This window comes from Oryx dammah, unplaced genomic scaffold, assembly GCF_014754425.2.
Source record: "Oryx dammah isolate SB20612 unplaced genomic scaffold, SCBI_Odam_1.1 HiC_scaffold_18, whole genome shotgun sequence".
Taxonomy (NCBI): Eukaryota; Metazoa; Chordata; class Mammalia; order Artiodactyla; family Bovidae; genus Oryx; species Oryx dammah.
This window is the reverse complement of record NW_024070202.1, coordinates 8,652,198-8,666,558: the sequence shown is the minus strand read 5'-3', so window position 1 is coordinate 8,666,558 and position 14,361 is coordinate 8,652,198. Positions and strand designations below refer to the sequence as shown.

General features: G+C 40.0%; 1 protein-coding gene across 2 annotated transcripts in view; it reads right to left on the bottom strand.

The window, feature by feature from the left end:
- Positions 1–14,361, bottom strand: part of CDK14 (cyclin dependent kinase 14) — a 557,423-nt gene that overhangs the window by 402,026 nt on the left and 141,036 nt on the right. The window lies entirely within an intron of this gene.

The following is a 14,361-nucleotide window of genomic DNA, read 5'->3' as shown; positions in this document are numbered from 1 at the left end:
AAAACAGAATGACACTCATTTCAAAATTTTGTATGTATTACTTCACTACACCCCTATTTCCTTCTCAATTTTCCTCATTCTCTTCCAGCATAATCTGAACCACTCTCACTTTATTTTAGTCTCTCTGATGTTTGCTCCTTGCTTTCCATTGTATGTTCCAGCTCTTTCATTCTCCATATATTCTCAAGACATTTTTACTTAGTAACTTCATGGCCTCTAGCTGGTCTATAAAGTAAGGGAACTTTATTGTGCAGTCTACAGAAAAGATGACTCTGATTTGCTTTTAAAGTTTTATTTTTTCTTCTTGCGAAAAGTTTCCGCATTCCTATTTAAGAAAGCAGGAAAACAGACGGTATCTAAGAAAATCTCATATGGTTAAAGCAAACATTTAAGTGTCTGAGTAATACGTATGGGATGATTCCATACTGGCAAGAAATGAAACTATGTGTATGGATATAAATAGATATATATATATATGACAGATAGAGATATTTGTATGTGTGTGTATGAGCACATATTAATATAAAGGTATAGAAGGAAATACACCAAAGTGTTAAGATACCTCCAGATAAGCAGAACTGAAGGGGCAAAGGGTAAGATTACTTACTTTTTACATACCCTTGTATTTTTTGAACTGTATAATAAACATGCTTGACATGTAATTTTTTGAAAATAGTAAAGTGTATAATTAAATTATTTGAAGTTATTGAAGCAAAATTTGGATTAAATACTAAGTATCAACTCTGTCCTATGAATGTATCTGAACTACCAAGCATAGGTTGAATTTTAATTAAATCCAATAAGAAGGAGATCAACATACTTTTTACAATATCACAAAACTGCTGAAGATATCTTTAAAAGACAAGGCAGAGTCCTCTACTCCTTATTAAGAACTAACAATTTATCACAATATTAAACGCATTCAGTACTTTTAAGAGTTCACGTGTTCCTCATACAGATATGAAAGCAAGAAGCAGTAGATGTGATATGGATATGAAACCACTCATCTCACTGAAGCAGCTGAATTGCAACATATAAACACATGAACCTGAGGAGTCAATGAACTCTAAATATAAGAAATCTAGAGAAAATAACACGAAGGTACATCAAAATCAAACTGCTTAAAATCAGTAAAAAAGAGAGTATCTTAAAAAGGGGGCAGAGGAAAAAAAGTACTTTAAAAGAGAAGACAGGAAATATTTGGAAACTAAACAATAGGGGAATTAGAAAGTCTCTTGAATTAGTTGAATAAAAAGTCTCAAAGTCGTCAGAGTACACCTTAAGGGATCACTCTGGTGGTTCAGTGGTTAAGAATCCGCTTTGCAATGCAGGGGATGCGGGTTTGATCCCTGGTCAGCGTGGCCGGACGGTAAAGTGTCTGCCCACAGTGCAGGAGGCCCGGATTCAATCCCTGGGTTGGGAAGATCTCCTGGAGAAGGAAATGGCAACCCACTCCAGTATTCTTGCCTGGAAAATCCCACGGACGGAGGAACCTGGTAGGCTACAGTCCACGGGGTTGCAAAGAGTCGGACACGACTGAGCAACTTCACTTTCAGGGAACTGAGTCCCACACGCCTCAGAGTAACTAAGCCGATGCACCCCAACGAGCAAGCCCACGCACGGCAACAGAAGCTCCTGCATGCCACAACTAAGACCCCAGGCAGCCAGATAAATAAATAAACTTGTTTTTAAAAAAGAGCACCCCTTAAAATACTAGGCAGAAAAAGAACACTTATTAAAACCTAAAATAAGCAGAGAATTAACATAATGAAAATATATCATCATGGAAATAAATGAAATAGAAAATGAAAAACCACAAAGAAAATCAATGAAACCGAAAGCTAGTTTTCAGAGAAGATTAAAAAACAAACGGATACACCTCTAGCCGGACTGATAAGAAAGAAAGGGAAATAACATGCATTGCCAGTAACAGAAATGAGAGAGACAGCATCACTACTCATCCAACAGACATTATCAAGAACTTTATGCCAGTAAGTCCAGCAACTTAGATGAAGCAAATTCCTCGAAAGATAAAAACTACCAAAGTTCACTTGAAATCAAAGGTGTAACCAAAAGCCTTATCCCAAAGAAAATGCCAGGACCAGAAAAGATTGCTGGTGAAGTAAACCAAACATTTAAGGGAAAAAAACACCAATTTCACAGAAACTCTTCCAAAATATTAAAGAGAAGGAGATACTTCCTCACTCATTATACGAAGCCAGCATCATTCCATCACTAAAACCAGATAAAAATAAGAAAACTACAGATCCATTTCTCTGATGAATATAGATTAAAAATTATTGGCACATTTTTAACAAACTGAATTCAACAATATATAAAAAGGATAGTAAGTAAGGAAAAAGTGGCATTAATCCCAGGAAGGCAAGGTTGGCTTAATACTCAAAAACGTGCAATTCACCATTTTATTACACAACATCAGAAATTTCTAAAACAGCTCCCCATGATGGCCACTTTCAGGCAGCTACACTCTTCTTTCGTCTGCCAATCTTCCACGTGGGCTGTACTTGCTGACTTAGATCCAATAAACAGAATACGGCAGAAATCACGGGCTGTCACTTCTGAGAGAAGATTATAAAAAGACTGTGGCTTCCGTATTGGTACCTCCTCACTCCCATCCCGTCTCCTAGATCACTATCCAAGGCAAAGTCAGCAGCCACATCAGAAAGTGGTTCTGTAGAGAGGCGCATTTATGAGAAGGACTGCCAACAACCACATGAGTTGAGCCTTCAAGTGTGACCACCGCCCCTGCCCCTGCTTGACTGGAACCTCATACAAGACTCTGAGTCACAGGCACTCAGGTAAGGAGTCCTAGATTCTAAACCAACAGCAAATGGTTAAACTGAATGCCTTTCTCCCAAGAACAGGATGTCCACTCTCGTCATGTTGACTTAGCATTATATTACAAGTTCCAGACAATGCCACAAGGAAAGAAAAAGGGAATAAAAGACATCCACACTGAAAAGGAGAAAATAAGACCAACTTTATTCACAGAAGATATTATCATCTATGTTGAATGAAATCTACCAAGAAAAAAGCAAAAACACTAGAATTAACATGTTGATCAAGGGTGCAAGATATAAGACCAATATACAAAAATCATTTGTATTTTCAGATATTAATAACAATCAGAAATTTTAACTAAAAATAACACCATTTATAACAGTTTCAAGCAATATAAAATACTTAGTGATACATCTGACAAAATCTGTGCAAATCTGTACACAGAAGCTATAAAGTATGCTTGAGAAAAATAAAACAAAGGGACCAACCAACTCACGGGTCTTTCAATCCACTGTGATACTTTCAGAAAGAAATTAATCTCTGTGTTTCAGCCATAAAATACTGAATTTCTTAAAAGAAGATTTACATATAACTATCAAGCAAGGTGATAAATGTGTGTAAAATGATAACATAAACAGGTACAAATGGGGGTTGAATTGATGCAATGATAATGGGAAAATGATGATCATGTTTGAACTCCAACCCTATCCTTGAAAGTAGCACCAGGAAGTATAAACCCCATGGAAACTCTTAATTTTGCCAAAGATAATAAGGAGCTAACACAGCACTGTACTTAATTCTACATTCTACTTTTTATTCAAGCTCTTTGAACTATCTTAGTAAATTCGACTTTATCAAAAAAGGTTTTTTTGCCACATTCATGAGGAAACGCGTGGGGGAAAAACTCCTGCAAACGTATAGGGAAATTTTACTATAAAATATAACATTTTAGCACACATACACCAGCACACCATAGCGAGGGAGAAGGTAAAATGACAAATGTCACTTCAATATGTTGGCAGAGGAAAGAAGAGCACCCTCAAACCTAAAAAGGAACGAACTTACTTCTTAGCCAGTTTATGATAAACTCATATAAACTCATGTCAGATAAAGTCATATAAACCCTTCATTTGCTTCCTGCCTCCAACTCTGAGAAAACTAATATTCACACGGTTTTTTGTTAACTTTAAGAGACACAGGTACATTGGATCGGAAATTTTGATAACTCTTTAAGAGAAACTGTTACAGAATATACTGTGATGACAGCCTTATCTCTTTCTTCATGCCTTATATTAAGAGCCCTACAGTAACATGTTTTCAGTCAGGTAGCATCCTACTAAAGAGACACGCATGATAATTGTAAACATCAGTGTAAACTGTACACCTGTGGAAAACCAAGTTCTCTAAAGCCATGAAGACAAAAAAGGCAGCCCAATCCTTATTTTTAAGAGGAAAAAGTATTTCAACAAAATTTTCTGAAATTAAAATATTTCCCACAAACATTCTTAAATATTTCATGTTTATCATTTTTGCTGCTGCTGCTGCTGCTAAGTTGCTTCAGTCGTGTCCGACTCTGCGAGACCCCATAGACAGCAGCCCACCAGGGTCCCCCGTCCCTGGGATTCTCCAGGCAAGAACCCTGGAGTGGGTTGCCATTTCCTTCTCCAATACATAAAAGTGAAAGTGGAGTCGCTCAGTCGTGTCCGACTCTTCGCGACCCCAGGGACTGCAGCCTACCAGGCTCCTCCGTCCATGGGATTTTCCAGGCAAGAGTCCTGGAGTGGGGTGCCATCGCCTTCTCTGATCATCATCAGCAAATGACTAAATACAAGTAGAAAACAACTACTAATGCAAAATGAACTTCTGGGAAACAGTATACTTGTTCAAACACATGCCTTGGATGTGACTTTCCTTACTACATTCACAACCATATTTCTTGCTAGTCAGTTTCTAATTCATATGATAATTTAGAAAGATATCAATATTCTATGGTGGTTTGCAGAGTGTCATATTTTCCAGGCAGCTCATCAGAAGAACACAGGGGAGACTCAGCATCTTCTGATGCATTTCCATGCAGACAAGGATGTTGTATATATCACTTAACCCCTTCCTTACTGGCTCAGTGCCTGGCCCACAGTGAAGTGCAACAAGTTTCTCTAGAATTAATCCACCAAATTTAAGAGGATTCATCCAAATTATCAGTCTTCATGCTCTCTTGCTAAAAGGGCTGAAGTTCTGCAATATTTATTATTCAAGATCTACTGTCACAAACAAACCAAAAAAAAAAAAACACAAACCACAGCAATCTTGACATACAAATAATAAACATACATATATATTCATAAAATGCTATCAGTAAAAGTATTTTTAAACTACAAGCTCACTGTGATAAGCAGAATTCTACAACACCCAATTGACCTTTCTCTCTCTCACTTTAGTTGTTCAGTCGTGTCCAACTCTTGTGACCCCAATGGACTGTAGCCCTCCAGGCTCCTCTGTCCATGGGATTCTCCAGGCAAGAATACTGGAGTGGGGTGCCATTTCCTTCTCCAGGGGATCTTCCCCACCCAGAAATCGAACCCAGGTCTCCCGCATTGCCGGCAGATTCTTTGCTGACTGAGCTATGAGAGAAGCCTTTGAATAATACCCTTCCCTTTGAGAGTGACTACGATGAGATGTCACACCACGGTTCCTTTATGTGGTATGACAAATGGGAGAGTAGCCTGCTGGGCCTGACCTAATCAGGTGAGCCCTTTAAAAGCAGAGCATTTTCTCTAGTTGGCTTCAGAAGAGAAAGGCAGAGATATGATCTGGTTAGCCTGGAAGAAAGTCAACATTTCACACTATGACTGCCCATGGGGCCCACAGGGCACAGACTGGAGGGTGGTTTCTAAGGGCTGACAGTAGTTACTGACAATTGGAACAAACGGGGACCACTGTCCTACAACCACAAGAAAATGAGTCCTGCCAACAACTAGTGAGCTTATAAGTCAATCCCAAGCCCCTGGTGAGATGCACAACCATGGCCAACACCTTGACTTCAGCCCAGTGAGACCTAGAGAAGAAAAATAAGCTATGCTATGCCTGGACGTGTAAAATACAGAAACTGTAAGACAATAAGCTAGTAAGTATGTAGCAATGCGTTACATACCAACAGAAAACTAATAAACTCGCTTTAGTGAATTGCCTGAAACACTCATATTTGAGCAGAATGTTCTTAGGAACATGTGGCAGGTACCACTTTCTATACCTGATACACTGTATCAGATCCAAGAGAGATAAGCAACATTTCTTAGGATTGCTATCCATAAATGACCATATTATTGGGAGCTTTCTGCATGACATAACTCCATCAGCAATATAAAACCCGTGAAAAAATTCTCCACATAACTAAATTAATACACAGTTTATGCTTGTGTCCCCTTCACTTGGGTTTGTATGAATAAAACCAGTATCAGGCCCGCTTTGTACAGGTACCTTCATCCAAGGAGAGTAATCCATACTTGCGTTTTCCACGTAGGGCAAAGTGACTGTTCTGGAAAAGCTTCCAGTTTCCAGTATTTAGGACCAGCAACTTAAACTTGATCTGGCCATCTCTGTTAACCACAGCACAGCAGAGAGCAGAATCCAGGCCCTTCAGAAGGATATGGGGAAGCAGCCTCACTGAGCTCATTAGCTCATCAGGGAGGGGTCTTGCCCCCAGAAGGAGCCAGGCAAGGTGAATTAAGAGTGGCCCTCATTCCCCCTAGCTGCCATCTCTGGCTTCCCTGGCGACTCAGTTGGTAAAGAATCCACCAGCAATGCAGGAAACCTGGGTTCCTGCAAGATCCCTGGGTTGGCAAGATCCCCTGGAGAAGGAAACAGCAACCCACTCCAGTATTCTTGCCTGGAGAATTCCATGGAGGGGGAGCCTGGCGGACTTCAGTCCATGGGGTTGCAAGAGTCGGAAACAACTCAGCAACTAAACCACCACCGCCACATAATTAAATTATTAAAGTGCACATGGTGCGTGAAGAAAAGGGTGAGTTGACAAGAGTTCTAGTGTCAAAGAGGGTTCTAGAAGGCAGACTAGACACTGGGGCTTCTCTCCAGTGCCCAAGGCTTTGCTTGAATCCTTCCATCAACCTGGCAGCAATCTAAGTAAACACTGTGTGCACGCTTAGCTGCTCAGTTGTGTCCAGCTTTTTGCAATTCCATGGACTGTAGACAGCCAGGCTCCTCTGTCCACATGATTTTTTAGGCAAGAGTAGGTTGCCATTTCCTTCTCCAGGGGATCTTCCCGAACCCAGGATCGAACCCACATCTCCTCTGTCTTCTGCACTGGCTGGCAGATTCTTTACAATTGAGTCACCCAGAAAGCGTGTGGGCTACATTTGCGCCCCCAAATAGAATCTGTCTTTCTTCTCACAACAAAAGGCTTGTGGTTGGTGCAGTAGAAAGTCTTGGTGACAGAATCTTATAAGAAAAGCAGAGGATAAAAGCATGATATGTCAAACTGGAAAAAAAAAAATCAGCAGGAACCTATAACCTCAAAAAGGCAGATTTTTTTTCAACCACCAAACAGTAGCCCTTTGATCCACTGTTAACTTTCATGTGCAGCCCCAGTGCCTAGATTCTGGTCTATGTTCCAATTTTCCACTGCAAAGAAAGAGGAATCCTTGGAAGCAACCTGATTCCAGGTCACAGGGCAGGAAGCACAAAACAGCTGTGAAATATCCAGCTGTTACCAGAAAATTAAGATCCTTTCAAAAATGTCAGGGACAATGTTAGAAGGACATAGGAATCTGGATATAGGGATTCCTACTGGTCAAGCTGTGATTACATAATAAAGCATCAAAGAGAAAGTAAAATTATGGTTAAACAGAACAAGTGAGTTATTGAAAGACCCTGAGTTCATTCTGATTTTGAGAGAGAAAAGTCAATATTAAAGGACAAATGGCAGTTGTGAGGAAGGATGAATATAACAGGATCCACAACTGTGAGCGAGCCAAGCAGTGCCAGAAAAAGAAGGAGCTGGACCCAACACCAGAGTGAGTGCTCAAGGCTTGTGGAAAGAGGGTCTAACAGCCCGAGTGCGCAGAACAGCAACGCAGGATGTTTCAGTAACAGACCAGGTCAATATGACACAGCAATAAACGAAAGGGTACGGGACGTGGCCTAAGCAATGTTTTACAAAGAATACGTTTAGTGGAGAGAGACCAGATGGTAGAGAAACGTCACTGTGGAAGACATTTTTTGGAAATAAGTTAAATTCTTAAAACTAAGTGAAATTTAACCCTTAAACAGAAAATTCAACTCAAGTGCTAACCAATGACTCAGATCTGAATCACTCTGGAAAAAATCAACCAAGACTTTTGTGGACTGCAACGGTCAAACATGAGTTTGAGCGAGCTCCAGGAGTTGTTGATGGACAGGGAAGCCTGGCGTGCTGCAGTCCACAGGGTCACAAAGAGTTGGACACAACTGAGCGACCGAACTTAACAGTCTACACCTCCAGATCTTGTAACCCCAGCTATTCTGCGAAGACATTGTTTTAATTGTGGATTTGTAACAATTACACAATGGGCTTCCGTGGTGGCTCAGTGGTAAAGAATCTGCCTGCCAAAGCCAGAGACATGGGTTCAGTCCCTGGTTTGGGAAGATCCCCTGGAGAAGGAAATGGCAACCTACTTATTCTTGCCTCGGAAATCCCATGCACAGAGGAACCTGGCAGGCTACAGTCCATTGGGTTGCAAAAGAGTTGGACACGACTTAGCAACTAAACTACAACAACAGAAAAGATTACACAGTCCGAAGAAGAGTCAAAAACATTATTACTGAAACCTTTAGAAGGAATCTAATTAAGTAGACCCATATTCCTAGGAAGGCATAAAAAGAAATATAAAAATAATATGAAATTAACTAAACCCAGTGTTGGTGTTTTAAAATAGGATGAGCATAAGTGTGGTAATATAACGTGCAAGAATATTTGTGCATGTTTTCCTTGTTTAAAAAATATCTGAAATATGTTAAGATAATCTGTCACACTAAGTATTTGAAATTAAGGGAATTTAATTAAGGCAGTAATCAGTACTTAAATAGATTGAGACAAATTGGTTTTCAAAATTACATTAACTACATATATTTTTAATGATGTGGGCACTAGCTGGGGATGTTCCAGGCACAGAAGACATGATATTCACCATCAGCTTTAACTGTCCTTAACTCAACACAGGGCACAGCAAGCCATAGCCTTCCTCTTACTCCAAGCCATGGACCAACCCAATCACAGTAAATAGCTACACCAGCAGTACTGCCTGAAAACAACAGATATTCCAATGTTACCAGGAAACAGGATATGTTTTCTCTATGACGGCATTTGTTCACACTTCCTTGATCCACTTAGAAACTGAAGTGACAAAATTTACATAAGCAGGGATGTCTGATGGTACTTGAAAATAGAAAAAAATAAGAGATCATCACAAATACCAAAATAAACTTCTGTTCCTTTCTTTTTTCCAGTAAATTCAACAGAATCCAAAATTTCAAACATGGTTAGAGAGGCACCCACACATTTAGACGTTCATCGGAATCCATTACTTCGGTTCACTCATCATAAGCTCACAGACTCAAAACTCAGTAAAAATTGTTAGCAATTCAAACAGTGTTGGAGGCTCCAAAAGTCACAGTTTGACCTACAATTTTAGCTTGGAGCTATGTAAAATCCAGACAACTGTCTCCCAAACTCACAGCAGTGGATTTGAAACAGCACAACTTAATTCTGTTAAGGTTGGCACTCACTGCAAGCGAATTCATTGGGGCCGAAAACTGTCCCTTTGAATCAACCATTTTCTGATGAGTGGCATTTCACTCGTTTCAGAGGGTAATCTCTACTTCACTCCACACTCTTCATGAAGGCAAACACCAGAAAAAGAACTGGCTTCCACCATGATCTTCTGACATTCATAAAAGGAATATCCATGCCAGATTCAATGCAAAACCGAAAGCAGCACAATTCTTGACAAGGAAACAACCTCTTACATTTGTTTTCCCGTCATCTGTTACCCAGTGAGGGCCTGGTAGCTTTGTCTTACTCAGTATCCTCTCTCAAAATCTGCTCCCAATTAGAAAGAAATCCTCAGTCATTCACAAGTCTTTGAACACTTAAAATCAGAGTACCACCTCTCCCTGGATTATTTGAACGTTAAGCATTACAGGATAAAAAGCTTCATCCACTGGAAAGAATTAGTGAGTGGTGAATGAAGGGGGAGAGTATAGGAGAAATTTCTAATGCCACTAGAATCATAATTCTTAACAGTTGCTTTCATCTCTAACCTAACCCTGCAAGATCTAAAAGCATGCTGTCCTCTCTTTGGTTGTAGCCTTCTCTTTTCTCCTGTGTGTGTAAGAGTGTATATAGCAGCGGCAGTGTGAATGACTACATGGAACAATTAAAAAGAAAAAAAAAAAAAAAAAACAGAATGCACCATCTGTATGTATATAATGGGATATATGCCCGAGAATCCTTTCACTTACAACTGTATTTCATCAGAACCAACATCTTGCCTAAAATCACCTTCAGAACATTAGCAAATATATAGGCAAGCATGCCACCCATATTACTTCAGAACTAAGTGAGTCAGAGGGCTTCCCTAGCGGCTCAGTGATAAAGAATTTGCCTGTCACTGCAGAATACTCAGGTTCGATCCTCGAGTTGGGAAGATCCCCTGGAGAAAGAAAGGACAACCCACTCCAGCATTTTTGCCTGGGAAATCCCATGGACAGAGGAGCCTGGCAGGCTTCAGTCCGTGGGGCTGCAAAGACTCGGACACGACTTTGCAACTAAACTACAAGTATCTTAGAACAAATCGCTTCAGTTCCCTGGGTCTCAGTCTTCTCACCTGTAACGTGACACAGCTAAAGCAAACCACTCTTCAGGCCTTTGGCAGCTCAACTGTTCCATCACAAACTCCAGGCAGCAAGTTACTGCTGGTGGCTGTTTCTGTTTAGTCGCTCAGTCATATCTGACTCTGTGACCCTCTGTGACCCCAAGGACTGCAGCATACCAGGCTTCCCTGTCCTTCACCATACCCTAAAGTCTGCTCATATCCACTGAGCTGGTTGGTGATGCCATGCAACCATCTCATCCTCTGTCACCTCCCCCTTCTCCTCCTGCCTTCAATCTTTCCCAGCATCAGGGTTTTTTCCAATGAGTTGGCTCTTCACATCAGGTGGCCAAAGTATTGGAGCTTCCGCATCAGTCCTAATAAATATTCAGGGCTGATTTCCTTTAGGATGGACTGGTTTGATCTTCTTGCAGTCCAAGGGGACTCTCAAGAGTCTTCTCAAGCACCACAATTCAAATTCCAGCAACATCAATTCTCTGGCACTCAGCATTCTTTATGGTCTAAATCTCACATCTGTACATGACCATTAGAAAAACCACAGCTTTGACTATATGGGTATTTGTCGGCAAAGTGATGCTTCTGCTTTTTGATACACTGTCTAGGTTTGTCATAGCTTTCCTTCCAAAGAGCAAGCATCTTTTAATTTCATGGCTGCAGTCACTGTCCACAGTGGCTTTGCAGCCCAAGAAAATAAAATCTGTTACCATTTCCACTTTTTCCCCTTTGTTATCAGTCAGTCAGGTCAGTTCAGTCGCTCAGTCATGTCCGACTCTTTGCGACCCCATGAATCGCAGCACGCCAGGCCTCCCTGTCCATCACCATCTCCCGGAGTTCACTCAGACTCATGTCCATCGAGTCGGTGATGCCATCCAGCCATCTCATCCTCTGTCGTCCCCTTCTCCTCCTGCCCCCAATCCCTCCCAGCATCAGAGTCTTTTCCAATGAGTCAACTCTTTGCATGAGGTGGCCAAAGTACTGGAGCTTCAGCTTTAGCATCATTCCTTCCAAAGAAATCCCAGGGCTGTTCTCCTTCAGAATGGACTGGTTGGCCATAGCAAAAATCAACAAAGCGAAAAGCTGGTTCTTTGAAAGGATAAATGAAATTGACAAACCATTAGCCAGACTCATCAAGAAACAAAGAGAGAAAAATCAAATCAATAAAATTAGAAATGAAAATGGAGAGATCACAACAGACAACACAGAAATACAAAGGATCATAAGAGACTACTATCAGCAACTATATGCCAATAAAATGGATAACCTGGAAGAAATGGACAAATTCTTAGGAAACTACAACTTTCCAAAACTGAACCAGGAAGAAACAGAAAATCTTAACAGACCCATCACAAGCGCGGAAATTGAAACTGTAATCAGAAATCTTCCAGTAAACAAAAGCCCAGGTCCAGACGGCTTCACAGCTGAATTCTACCAAGAATTTCGAGAACAGCTAACAGCTATCCTACCCAAACTCTTCCAGAAAATTGCAGAGGAAGGTAAACTTCCAAACTCATTCTATGAGGCCACCATCACCCTAATACCAAAACCTGACAAAGATGCCACAAAAAAAAAGAAAACTACAGGCCAATATCACTGATGAACATAGATGCAAAAATCCTCAACAAAACTAGCAATCAGAATCCAACAACACATTAAAAAGATCATACACCATGACCAAGTGGGCTTTATCCCAGGGATGCAAGGATTCTTCAATATCCGCAAATCAATCAATGTAATTCACCACATTAACAAATTGAAAAATAAAAACCATATGATTATCTCAGTAGATACAGAGAAGGCCTTTGACAAAATTCAACATCCATTTATGATAAAAACTCTCCAGAAAGCAGGAATGGAAGGAACATACCTCAACATAATAAAAGCTATATATGACAAACCCACAGCAAACATTATCCTCAATGGTGAAAAATTGAAAGCATTTCCCCTAAAGTCAGGAACAAGACAAGGTGCCCACTTTCACCGCTACTATTCAACATAGTTCTGGAAGTTTTGGCCATAGCAATCATAGCAGAAAAAGAAATAAAAGGAATCCAAACTGGAAAAGAAGAAGTAAAACTCTCACTGTTTGCAGATGACATGATCCTCTACGTAGAAAACCCTAAAGACTCCACCAGAAAATTACTAGAGCTAATCAATGAATATAGTAAAGTTGCAGGATATAAAATCAACACACAGAAATCCCTTGCATTCCTATACACTAATAATGAGAAAGTAGAAAAAGAAATTAAGGAAATAATTCCATTCACCATTGCAATGAAAAGAATAAAATACTTAGGAATATATCTACCTAAAGAAACTAAAGACCTATATATAGAAAACTATAAAACACTGATGAAAGAAATCAAAGAGGACACTAATAGATGGAGAAATATACCATGCTCATGGATCGGAAGAATCAATATAGTGAGAATGAATATACTACCCAAAGCAATCTACAGATTCAGTGCAATCCTTATTAAGCTACCAGCGGTATTTTTCACAGAACTGGAACAAATAATTTCAAGATTTGTAAGGAAATACAAAAAACCTCGAATAGCCAAAGCAATCTTGAGAAAGAAGAATGGAACTGGAGTAATCAACTTGCCTGACTTCAGGCTCTACTACAAAGCCACAGTCATCAAGATAGTATGGTACTGGCACAAAGACAGAAATATAGATCAATGGAACAAAATAGAAAGCCCAGAGATAAATCCACACACCTATGGACACCTTATCTTTGACAAAGGAGGCAAGAATATACAATGGAGTAAAGACAATCTTTTTAACAAGTGGTGCTGGGAAAACCAGTCAACCACTTGTAAAAGAATGAAACTAGATCACTTTCTAACACCATTCACAAAAATAAACTCAAAATGGATTAAAGATCTAAATGTAAGACCAGAAACTATAAAACTCCTAGAGGAGAACATAGGCAAAACACTCTCCGACATAAATCACAGCAGGATCCTCCATGATCCACCTCCCAGAATACTGGAAATAAAAGCAAAAATAAACAAATGGGATCTAATTAAAATTAAAAGCTTCTGCACAACAAAGGAAACTATAAGCAACGTGAAAAGACAGCCTTCTGAATGGGAGAAAATAATAGCAAATGAAGCAACTGACAAACAACTAATCTCAAAAATATACAAGCAACTCCTGCAGCTCAATTCCAGAAAAATAAACGACCCAATCAAAAAATGGGCCAAAGAACTAAATAGACATTTCTCCAAAGAAGACATAGAGATGGCTAACAAACACATGAAAAGATGCTCAACATCACTCATTATCAGAGAAATGCAAATCAAAACCACAATGAGGTACCATTTCACACCAGTTCCAAAAGTCTATAAGCAATAAATGCTGGAGAGGGTGTGGAGAAAAGGGAACCCTCTTACACTGTTGGTGGGAATGCAAACTAGTACAGCCACTATGGAGAACAGTGTGGAGATTCCTTTAAAAACTCCAAATAGAACTGCCATATGACCCAGCAACCCCACTGCTGGGCATACACACTGAGGAAACCAGAATCAAAAGAGACACGTGTACCCCAATGTTCTTTGCAGCACTGTTTATAATAGCCAGGACATGGAAACAACCTAGATGTCCATCAGCAGATGAATGGATAAGAAAGCTGTGGTACATATACACAGCGGAGTATTACTCACCCATTAAA